We start from the raw sequence: 13,143 nt of genomic DNA, 5'->3' as shown, positions 1-13,143 counted from the left end.
TTTCCATAGAATATCAGGGTTGGAAGGGACCTCAGGAGATCATCTAGTCAACTCCCTGCTCAAAGCAGACTGAATCCCCAAGGTAGTTTTTTTTACCGTAAATCACCCCCTCAAGGATTGAACTCATAACTCTAGATTCAGCAGGCTAATGCTCAAACCCCTGAACTATCCCTCCCACCCTTTGAGCTAGCAAAAATTCTCATGTAATGGGCTACAATGATTAAGTCACACCATCAGGATGTTTTAGCTTTCTTTAACATGAGCTTGTAGTTAAGGCACTAGACAGCTACTCAGGCACTTGGAGTTTGATTCTTGATAGTGCCACAGACTTTTTTTGTGATTTTAAGCAGGTCACTTAATTTCTCAGTGCCTCAATTCCCTCTCTGTCATATGAGGATAACAACAATATTTCCTGTGTCTGTATTCTCTGTTTAGAATGTAACCTTCAGAGGCAAGGACTGTCTCCTAGCATAAATATGTACCAGATATAATAGCAGGGCACCCTGATGTTGGCTGGGGCTCCAAGGTGCTATTATAATACAAATGAATATTAATAATTATTTGGCAGTTGATCTCCGCTTAATCTGCCATTGGTTACATAATTGTCCTATGTCACTAGCATGGGAGGTTCATAGGCTTGGCTTGCATGAACAAGCTACTCCTGGGCACTTCACATACACAAACTAAGGGCTGCTCTACATTATGAAGCTAGGTCAATATAAGTCACATTGCATTGACCTACTTGTGCATAGTCTACACTCAAATTTTACTCCATCTGATGTAAGCACCCCATTATGGCAATGCGGTAAAACCACTTCCCCGAACAGTGCTGAGCCGCAGTCAACCAACTCAGGTCTACACAGTGTAGACACAGTGTGACCTATCTAGACACTTGTTTATAAGGATCAATCAGAGCCCAAAGCCACACACTTTCTGTGCGCAGATTTTCCACTGACCTTAAGGAAGGTTTGCTGGTTCCGGTCATCATCAAGCTGGAACAAAAATTGCGGGAAATGTGACTTTTGTGCTTCTAGATAACTACATGTTGGGCCTGATCCCTCGAAGTCAATGGAAAGACTCCCTTTTGATGTGAGTGCTGAATGATCAGTTCCTCCAACAATTGTGCCAAAGATTTAATTCAGCCTTCACAGAACATCGCAGTTTTCCCACAACAGGCCTGTTCTTTGCAAAATCAGCAGTTAGAGGGCAAGCACCTCTTTATTTCTTCGATATCTTCAAATTCAGTTCACTGTGATGAAACATTTAAGAATAACACAGCTTTCAGAGACAGTAGGAAACACAGACCAAAAAAACCAAAACCAAAACCAAAACCAAAACCACACCTCACAAAACACCCAGGATGATATAAATTCTGTGGGCAAAAAGTCTTTCATCCAGAAATTACAGGGGGATCCATTCATTATATTAAAAGAAAAATAATGCTTTTAAGAAGTATTGGCAAAGAGACCTTCAGATGAATCTACTGCATCAGACAATGGATTGCCCATAATTTGGAGCTACATGCTTCACTGCCCTTCATCGAATTTCTGTAAAGAAACACAGATCAAGATTATCCCAAGAATTTATACCACAGCAGAAAAGCTGAATAAGATTAACAATGCAACTGCTTCAATTTGTTGGGAAAAATAAACCTGCCTAATGCATGCATTCCCGGGGTGCTTGGCCATGCTTGATTGAGCCTTGTCTACGCTTGAAAGCTAGAGCACATTAAATCAGCCCTGGGTGCCCTAACTCCTGAGGTGTCCACACTGGCATGTCACTTAGAGCACCTCCATTATTGCACTGGGATTGGCCTCTGGAAACGTCTCATGATCCCTTGAAGTCAAGTGGCCACTCTGGTCACTATTTTGAACTGGGCTGCAGGCATGTGGATATCCTCTTTCAAAGCTTTTTCTGGCATCCCGCATGCTTATCTGCTCAGGGACACAAAGCAAACCATTTCTGTGGAATGCTCCTGCTGCAAAGGCAGGCATTTGTGCCTTTGTGTTTGTGTGAGAGAGAGAGAGGTGGGGGGGTGGGGGCTGATGTCAGGTTTCCCCCTTCCCCCTGCCACTGTCTGAACATACAACATAGCTAGGGTGACCAGACAGCAAATGTGAAAAATTGGGATGGGGGTGGAGGGTATAGGAGTTCGTATAAGAAAAAGTCCCCAAAATTGGGCCTGTCCCTATAAAATCAGGACACTTAGTCACCTTAAAGATAGCATGCTGACACACTCTGCCCCCGAAAACACATTGTCTCTCCCCCCATATACACAAAAACCACACTCCCTGTCGCACTCTCCATCCCCTCATTTCAAAAGCAGCTGGCAATCTCGTAGGATGCCCATGGAACAATGGGACTGGGAAACCTGCATCATGTGCCTGTTCCATTAGGCATTGCAAACCCTTTCCAAAGCACACTGCAGCCACATGCACACTGGGATAGCTCCCACAATGCACTACTCCCTGTGGCGTTGCAAGAGCTGCTAGTATGGACATGCTCCACAGTCCCAAGGAGCACAGTGTGAACACACGGCAGAGCTTTCCCTGCTGCTGTCTCTGAGGGCTGGTTTAACTCCTGGCGCGCCCAAATCTGCAAGTGTAGACATAGCCTTGGTAACTTTTGGTTTCAGATTCCTGACATAGGGTCCAATGCCCCCACCCCGCTTTGCAAAGGAGAGCATACCTAGGACCAGGTAAATAGAATGGAGAGAGCAGCAGATCCAAATCATTTGACCCACCGCCTACCACAGAGCAGCCTGCTGGGATGGCAGGGAGAGGGGATTAGGACGAAAGGGCTCAAGGAAGTTGCTATTAAAATGTTAGTTGGTGTGTGTATCTCTCTGGGATTATTTGTAGTGTCCCCTCTTCCTGGCCTTGATTTTCTGGTAGCTAGATCTGCTGGCTTTATGGACCTCGCTCTCACCATTCCTGGTTGGCACCTCCATTTTGAAACTCTGCAGGCAAAGGGTTGGTTAGCTCTCTCACTGTCCCCAGAGATTGCACCTGCACAATGCAGGCAGAGGCATCAAATTGCAAAAGACAGTCTGGATCAGTCCCTCAACAACCTACTGAAAAGACTATCATCTTAGTTATCACCAAAGATCAAACCCAGGACCTCCAGAGCTAAAATCTGAAATAAAGCATCGACTCTCCCAGAAGACAGCTGTAGCAAACACTTTTCCAGACACAACAGGGGATATGTAACACACCCTGAGCAATGCAGTTATGCTTGCAAGGTGTCAAGTGTCCCCTGTGGGCTGGTGAACAGCCTCAACTCCCGATGAAGACACATGCACTTATGGGGAGTCAGAGCATTTGGAAACCTTCAGCAGGCTCAGAGCTGAAGCAGAATCTAGCCCTGACTAATCACATTGCTACTCAGGCTTCTAGCTGGAAGACAGAAATAACCAGATAATTACCCTGTGATTATACAGCAGTTACCTTGTACCATATATACTCTACACAGCAATGTTATTACCCCCAAAATATGTATGGCAAAACCGCATGGTTATAATAAAGCCAAGGCCCTTGCTTTGTTTTTTATTTTTAAATTAGTCATTTAACATGTGATTTCCTTTATCAGCTGTTTGTTCTGCTGACTTATGAGGGAATCTGAAATTGGTGTAACAAATTTGCTCTTTTAACAGGTTTATTATTGCATTATTCCTTTATGGGGTCTACGACGTAATTGCACAAAACGATGTTATAAATCCCCACTGGAAAGGCTTCATCCTCTTCAGCCCCAGCGGCCGATGTCTAGAGGACACGAGACGCGCATCTCCCCCATCTGCTATTAACATGCCTACATGTTCCTCTCAGAGTAGTAGAGGGCAAAGCGAACAAGGGACAAGGACTAAATGCTCCAAATGGAGAGAGAGAGATTTGAAAATAAGCCAACAAGCACTTACAGCAAAACTAACTACCAGCAAAACATTTCCTTCACAACAAAGGTTGAATCAAAACCCTATTCCCCCAGCATATGAATTAGAAGAACAATTGTGTGATTATGATTAAAAAAAAGAGCATTACATTTTATGTTCAGCTATAATTGGTATTTATGACAATTTATGTAAACAGTAATGAAGCCTATGTGATTTTTTGTGGGGAAATTGCATTATGACACCAATGATCGTTACTGTTAATTTTCCTGAAGATGATGGCAATCAGCAGGCATAGTTTCATTGTAAATAGGTTAATTTAAAATTCAAACGCTGCTGGTATTTCAAAATGAGTTCATGTTTGATTTCCGAAAGCTTTGGCCCCAACTGTCAGAATGTCGGGGTTTGGGGGAAATGCTTCACCTGATTTGCATCAGACTAAGAAAAAAACTTTTTTTCAGGAATATTTTTTCCCTTACCAATCTACCCTGGTGATTGTGTGTTTGTTGTAATCTATTTTGTTCCATCAATTGCTCACCGAAGCTGATACTGAAAAGCAGGCTTTGGAAGTCACCAAACCACAAGGTGATCTAGCAGCTGTCTATCTGTGAAAGGGGAGATTCACTCCAATACTAAAGACCAGCATAAATGCATTTTCCTGGCTTAAGTGGGAATTTAAGTGGCAAACAGATTTTGTGTTACCCCATTGCCCATAAGTACACTTCACTTCTAGGAAGCACCGTGCAGCAGAATTACTGGCAGGCTCTCGTTTCCAATTATTCCATGAAAACAAGCTAACTGTATCCTTAGGAATGGAGATATTTTAAATAAAGGGACAAATTCTGCCATGATCTCTACCCCATTCAAAACCATGTAATATTTCATGCCCATCCCCAGAGTATGAGAGTATCTCACAAAAAAATTCTATCTACTTTCCCCACAATACGTGAGTACCTTCCAAACAGTAGGGCACTCATCCTCACAACACTGCTGTGTGAGGTTCAGGGGTATTAGTATCCTCATAAAAAATCAAAGCACAGAGAGATTAAGGGCTAGATTGTCAGTCAACCCTATGTAGCCAAGGGAAGCAAGCGGGACACTTTTATGGCCTCCAGTCTGTACCAATCTGAACTTGACTAGAGTCAGATTCTTTGAAGTCCTTTCTCTCAGAGGTATCTAATGCAGTTTCACTAGACATTTATTGTCATCTTCTTCAAAAGGACCTTTCCCCTGTTTTCCTGCCTTCCCAGCCCTCAACCAAAATTGCTTTAAAATCATTATCATATCCTCAGCTTTATTTGAATTTGAATCACTATAAATGATACATTTCTACATAAGTAGATGGAGAATGAACCAGCTTGGAAGCCAGTTCAGATGAAAGGCTGCAATATCACCTTCTACATATCTTCAGTACAAGGTCGCCTTCAAGGACGACATTAACAACTTGTTCACAGTCTAATGACACATTTAGATTAGAGTTTGCAATGTACATAGCTGGGGTTTTTTCTTCCTCTGTTCACTGCCAGATAAGATGTTTGATAGGAATCTCTACTGTAACCTTTCAGAATTCATTTATTTAGGAGAACTAAAATAATGAAATGCCAAATGAATTAAAAATGATATTTCTTATAATACTGAGTGAAGACAATTTAAATAGTCCATATGCACAAGCTCCCTGAGATGAATGATCTATTTATTTGGTAGGAAAAATGGGAAGCATTTGTTAGTTATTATTTGTTGCGGCTTGAAAATTCTCTAAGGGTGAAATTCACCCCCTTCAGAGGTCTATACACCATATTAAGTCCCAATCAAGCACTATTTTGAGGGCTAGAGTGACCCTTGAGTAGTGCCTGCAGCTTGTTCTGGCCCGCTGCACAAGTGGATAATTATTTCATCCCAGAGCTTCAGTAAATTTCAAAAGGAGCTAGGTGAGTAACTCTCACAGGGCCATTTGGAAATCCCAGGTGCAACATATTCCTCAGAGTGGGAGCGGGAATAGTTCCTCTGCAGATGTCAAAAGTATGACAATGACAAAATACATTTCCACTGAGATATAAAACAAATGTCTAGACCACTGGCCATGCTTAAGGAGCCTGCAGTGTTTTCCACAAGAGTGAGGATATTAACCCCAGTGAACTGGGCAAATTCCAGATGGCGTGACAACTAGAGTTGGGACGTATTCACAAACAGAAAAACTGTTTGGAAAATTGCTTCTTGGTCATGTTTTATTTTTATTTTTTTTTGTGAATGTCAAAATGGGCCAATGTAAAAGAAACCTATCATGGTATTATGCTATTCTCCACTGTTATTTATTAGAGTAGCACTTAGAAGCTCACACCAAGACTGAGACCCCCCTGTGCACTATATAAACCCATAGTAAGGGACAGTCCCTTACCTATAAAGTTTACAGTATAAACAAACAACTCAGATAAAGGGTAGGAAGGCAAATTGAGGTGAATTGACTTTACCACAGTCTCATGGCAAACTGTCTATCTTAGGTACTTATACGGCTGCCACTGTCACAGTATCTGAGAATCTCACAAACTTCAGTATATTTTTCCTCCTACACCCTCTAAGGTAAGGCAGTGCTGTCATCCCCTTTTTACTAATGGAGAACTAAGGTATAAAGAGAATAAGGGTGGGATTCATCAGGGAATTTAGGTGCTTAATTATCTCTTTAATATAAGGATAAGAAAACATGGTTTATGGTGCTGGACTCAAGGAACTCAATCTATTTAGTTTAAAAAAGACAAGGTTAAGAAGTGACTTGATTACAGTCTGTAAGTTTCTACATGGAGAACAAATATTTAATACTGGGCACTTCAATCCAGCAGAGAAAGGTAAAATACGATCCTATGTCTGGAAGTTGAAGCTAGACAAATTCCGACTGGAAATAAGATGCAAATTGTAAACAGAGAGTGTAATTAACCATTGCAAGAATGTACCAAGGGTCATGGTGGATTCTCCATCACTGACAATTTCAAAACCAAGACTGGATTTTTTTCTAAATGTTTTGCTGTAGGAATCATTTTTGAGAAGTTCTATGGACTGTGTTATACAGAAGGTTAGACTAGAAAATAACAATGGTACCTTCTGGCCTTGGTACCTTCTGGAAAAGTCACAAATTCCCTGTCCAGCTGCTGCCTAATGCTCAGCTAACTCCTAAAGTCCCTACGTGACAACATTTTCACCCTGAAAGTCCTCAAGGTACTCTACATTTTGGCAGTTGGACATATACACAACAGCCTTAGTCCTACCACCCAGTGGCTAACTCACACCTAACCCCCCCCCAGTCCTTAGCTAAGTCTTGGAATCAGGACTGTAAACTTTGAGGGTCTGGATTTGAGCACCTAAAAGAGGAAGCAGCAGCTGTTGCTTCTCCCAGGTTCGCTGTTGTCAGGGCAAAATGCCTGTAGGCATTATCTTGTTTGTTGTCTAAGTTATTCTAAAGCTGTGGCCACTTGGCCAAGATTCTAATGCTTTTCTCTGTCCCTCATTGGTCCCTGGAATGTATGTCACTGGAAAGGAAGACAGAATTTACCCCATGATGTCCGTGGAATTGAACGTTGTGGTTGGATAATGGTATCCTACAGGATAGAGAAAATAAGTGTTCAGGAGAAGTGGACACGTTTATTTTCAATTTCTATTTCATTAATGCCATTACAACAACACAACTGGTTGCAAAAGAAAGAGAAAGTAAATCAAATACATGAGAGTGACTCAGCACATCCATGGAAGACCATGCATTTGATGGACACCTGGGCTTAGGGAGCTGACTTCTCGCTATCTATTTGTATGCCCATCAAGGCTACAGTATCCGAACTGCTCACAACTCCCGTATGAGAAAAGTAAGTATTATCATGTCCACTGTACAGTGAGAAACTGGGGCACAGAATGATTAAGGCTCAGCATTTCAAAGGTGTTTAGGAACATAACTGCCATTAAAATGAATGGACATTAAGCACCTAAATGCCTTTGAGGATCTGGGCCTAAGTAATGTGCACAAGGTCATCCAGGAAATCTGTGGCAAAGCAGGGAATTGAACCCAGATCTCCTAAATCCAATATCTTAACCTCAAGGTCACCTGCCTTTAGCTTGCACTTCAGCCAATATCAGGGTTGGAAGGGCCCTCAGGAGGTCATCTAGTCCAACCCCCTGCTCAAAGTAGGACCAACCCCCAACTAAATCATCCCAGCCAGGGCTTTGTCAAGCCTGACCTTAAAAACATCTAAGGATGGAGATTCCACCATCTCCTTAGGTAACCCATCCCAGTGCTTCACCACCCTCCTAGTGAAAAAGGCATCTTTTTAATGAGTTCTTACGTTTAAATGAGCTCTTTTCAAAGAAAAAATAACCCAGCTGACTTGCTACTTAATGCCTGACTTATCTGATAGCATCTTCTCTGTAATAACTATTGCTATGTCCCTGTCTAGTACCTTTTGGCTAAGGAGTTCAAAACACAGACATTAATGGATGAATCCGCACAGCAATCCTGTGAAATAGAAAATGAAATAGGAAATGAAAGAGTTGAAAAATGGGAGGAATGGTGTCAATGTTGTGAACTCCCTCTCAGCCCTGCCCCGCCCCCCCCATGTTCTATTTAGTCCAGTTTCCAAAGTTTAATGAACAATGGTGTAGGAATTTTGAAATTTGAAAAACTCTGATCAGCAGTAGTGGGAACAGTGTTAGTACCTCTGCAAGCCAGTGATGAATGTGTGTTATCTAAGCAGAGGTTCATCCAGAATTTGATGGGCTGTGAGCTTCCTTTATCCAGTGAAAGTACATAGCCTGCAAGGGAGATCCATGCCCAATACTCAGAGGACATGGTTCTGTCACAGCTCCAGCTGGGGAAACACACATATGTGAAGCAGCCATCTTGGCTGACACACTGGGAACTGAATGGGGGGAACTTGAGAGCTAAAACCATGACCTCCTACAGTTTGAACTAAAGCTCTCTGGGCAGAGCTGTAATAGCTTCCTATAGTCTGAGGCTCATGCTCAGACAGGGGCTCATAACACGCTGACCAGTGGGTTACCCCTCCATTTACAAATGATCAAAGTGAGACACGGAGAGGATGCACGCCAATTTTCCCCCAAAGTAACACGGTTCCCAGATGTTGCTCCAACATATTTGCTCCTGCCATTGGATTGTGAGTACAGGCCCAGTTACATCGTGGCTTCTCATTTCATTTGCAGATGGATGCAAACCACTGAACACGTTTCAAAGGGCAAACAGTATCCACTTTTGAAAACGTACCCCAAAGTGACACAGGGACTAAACCAGCACCAGATCTGTCTCTCCATGTAAAGCCACCCCTCCATCCAGCTGACAGCACTATAGTGTTCACTGTCTGCCCAGCAGGAGCATCAGTGAAGTGGGACAAAGAAAAGAGAGCTGTTATTTATTATTCATCAATCTCCTGGGCTGCTTTGCCACTCACAGTTAGTCTACTTGCCACAGACATTGTTTATCATTTGACAATTCAATTTAGGTATATCTAGAGGAGACACAACATGTAGGGAAGGCTCATGTATCTCAAAACGCTCGCATTCCCTTAACTTCCCTACTACATGCCCTGTGCTATACAGAACAAATGCAAACAGGTGGTCCCTGCCCGAAAAAGCTTACAATCTGATATTAGGTGACTAAGAGCAGCCAACAATAGCGGGAAGAGGGTGAGGAAAGATAAGGGAAATATTGCCAGTGCCAAGCATTCAAAAATCACATCCGGCCCCTTAAAATTCTGAGATTGGCTTAAAAATCATGAGATTTTTTAAAAAATATTACTTTTTAGGGTGTGTGATTGAGTATCCATTCCACACAAAGCCTGGACATGTTTAAAGGGGCCAATGCACCTCATAGCTCCACCTGGAAAAGAGTCATGGACTGATAAAGTCTAAGTGATGATGAAGCCCAGCTGGGCAGGGTTAGGCTGAGCTTGTATCAAGCTGGTAAGGTGAGAGCAGGAGGGGGCTAGAGAGAAGAGTTCTCTAGTCACTCCCTAGAGAAAAAGGGAGTCTGGCTAGGGACAATAAGGCATCTTAGGGAGACAGGGAAATCCTGGGATACTGCCTTGAACTATAGTCGAGAGGGGTGAGGTAGTCACTGCAAGCTGAGGAAGCTCAAGCTGGTAAAACCAGAGGTAATCCAGGAGGTAGAACAGGGGAAGAGCAACAAGGGCTGAGATTGAGTAGATTGTGGTTGCTAAACATAGGGTCCCTGGACTAGTACCCAGAGTTCCTCTACTAGCCACTGGGAGGGTAGCACTGGACCTGGACTAGGGCCAGAAGACTGCTTGACAAAGCATATGGACAACTTGTCCGGCGAGGCTTTGACATCCCGAAGGAGGAGACTAAACAGTGACCTTTCCTGAGGGCTGAGTCACAAAAAGGGATTCCCCGGTGTCCCGGAGAGAGGGCCCTGGTCTGAGGAACTGATGGAAGGGGCATAAGACCAAGCAAGAACTAATCCCCAGAAATTCACCACAAAAAACCACCCCAACAGTGAGTGAAACTCCTTACAGGGTTCTTTTTTATTTGGCTTCTGTTGCGTAAGCCTTTGGGGTTCATGTTTTCAAGGCTTTCTCCACAACAATGAGGGACAGAAAGATTTTGTATTTTCAATTAAAGCTGAGACTTTCCTGGAATCATCTGACTCCTGGAGGTGGGGCTTTCTGAACAGCAGCAAATATTGTAAAACTTGTGAGACAATCTCATAGATGGGAGCCCTGTAAGAGTTACTGTAATAAGATAAAGTCATGTTGTTATAGGCTCAGCTCTTGAAGTTTGAATACAGATATTGTTTTTCTTTTTAATATGTGAACTGAATCCTGCATTTCAGACAGAGTCTCACCAGGGGGCATGGAGGGGGGCTGTCATCTCCTTGTCTTATAATATGATACCTAAAGCTGGTTAGGAAATAGAGTTTATTTCCACCTAAACTTTCAATTTTTCCCTCAAGAAACCAAACATAAGAAAAACTACCAAGAACAAAAAATTCTGAAGCAACTCCCCCCCCCCCAAAAAAATTTCCCATGAAAACAAACCAAACAAAAATCAGCACCCAAACAAAAATCATATTCAGCTTCCAGCTGAAAGATTGGAAATGCTCAAGGAAACCTGTCATTCCACAGAAATGTTAATTTAGTCAAAGTTCCAGGTTTCTTTCTAAAATAGTCTTGGTGCAAAATTTTCAACCAGATCTACTGATGCCTGTATATATGCAGCCTAAAATCATATTGGGGTTTTATTTTATCATGTTGCATTGCTGTTCGCGTCTAGTGCCACTGCCACTCTTGTTCCTTACTTTCTCTTTGAGGGTACTTTGGCTTTCTAGGTTGTTTTCCCCCTTGTAAGAACTGCTTTGGGTTATTTCTCACAGATGATCATGATGATTATTTATTACTTATACTGTAATAGCTCTTTGAGGCCCCAGATAAGGTCAAAGACCCCTTGTGTTAGGCACTGAACTGTAGAACCGGAGAGAAAGACCCAGTCCCTGCCCCTGAGATTTTACAATCTGAGATCCCTGTCCTGTAATTCACTGCAAGAAGGAGCAGTGGTTTACAGGACTGGGGTTTAAATTGGCAAAACAGGCAAACAAAGAGGCAGATTATTATTTGTATTGTAAGACTGCAAGAGGCCCCAGTTGAGACTGGATCCCAATTGTACACAGGCATATAAAGAGACAATGCTTGCCCCAAAGAGTTTGGTAGGAGGGGCAGCAGAGGTGAAGTAACTGGCCCAAGGTGACACAGGCAGGCAGTGACAGACCTAGGAAAACAAACCCAAATCCACTGACTTGCAGTCTAATGCTCTATCCACTAGACATCACTACCTCTTGGGTTGCATATCATGACAGGTCAAAAGTACAAATCATGGTTTAAAAAAGCTATTCATTTCTCCAGCCCATATGTCTCCTCCAGAGTGCTCAACCATGAGTCACCCTACATCTTCCTCAGCCCAACAGTAATTTTTAAAGTTATTTTCTTATTAGCTCTCCCACTACATATCTAACCACCACCATTTACACCAATCATAATCCCAACGCCTCACCATTCCCAGCTCTTCTATCTCAGGTTTACGAGCCCCGTGTTTTTCAAAGGTGAAGCTAATTTTCGACAAGAGCCTCAAATTCCTATTCACATTGCTGGACCAAACTATGAAGTTCTCATTTACTCTGATGAGAACTAGCTGAAGATAGAATGACTGCTTGTGTGAGTAAATGTTGAACGGATGAGTAAAATCACTACAATCTGGCCCATTCAGTAGTAGTTTATGCCACAAATAATCCCATGAAAATCAATGGGGCTACTCAGTTACTTCTCAAAGGTATATGACTCTTCTTCTCCTTCTGTGTCAACCTCTGGAACTCCTTGCCAGAGGGTGTTGTGAAGGCCAATACTATAACAGGGTTCAAAAGGGAGCTAGATAGATTCATGGAAGATAAGTCCATCAACGGCTATTAGCCAGGATGGGCAGGAATGGTGTCCCTAGCCTCTGTTTACCAGAAGCTGGGATTGGGTGACAGGGCTTGGATCACTTGATGATAACCTGTCTGTTCATTCCCTTTGGGGAACCTACCATTGGCCACTGTCAGAGGAGAGGATACTGGGCTTGATGGACCTTTGGTCTGACCTTATGGCCATTCTTATATTTTTATGTTCTTTTGTGTTTCCCTGGTCTCTAGATCCTGTATTATTATTACTCCATCTTCACATCACTTCCCAGTTTAGCACCCTGTGCATTAATATGCTATTTACCCCCTCTTTCATATAATTAGTGAAGATGTTCCGTAAGGCTGACCTGTAGCACCCCAGATGCCTCCCTCCAGCGCCACTTATCATTACTCCAGTTTCATGGACGTTGAGTTAGTTTTCGGTATGTGTGACCATGTTCATATCTTAGCCAATTTGAACTAATTTTTTGAGACACTGTATCATACGCTTTACTAAACTCCAGATATATTACACTGAACGAATTCCCTTCAGCCACTAATTTTGTAATTCTATCAAAAACAAGCAATCAGGTTTGTCTGGCAAGATTTGTTCTTCATAAATCTCTGCTTCTTATTTATAATAACCATCTACATGTATATGAAAAATGCAAACACCAAAGATGGAGAGGAGCCAGGTGCTCCGAGACACAAATATATGTAGTTAAGCAAAGGAAAATGTATGGTGAATATCAGGAAGTATTCCCTACTTTTGAGATCTGTTGCACTATAGAATAGACTCCCACAGAGAATAGTGGTTTAGCAT

Source organism: Gopherus flavomarginatus, chromosome 3 (genome assembly GCF_025201925.1).
Source record: "Gopherus flavomarginatus isolate rGopFla2 chromosome 3, rGopFla2.mat.asm, whole genome shotgun sequence".
Lineage (NCBI taxonomy): Eukaryota > Metazoa > Chordata > Testudines > Testudinidae > Gopherus > Gopherus flavomarginatus.
This window is presented reverse-complemented; position numbering follows the sequence as displayed.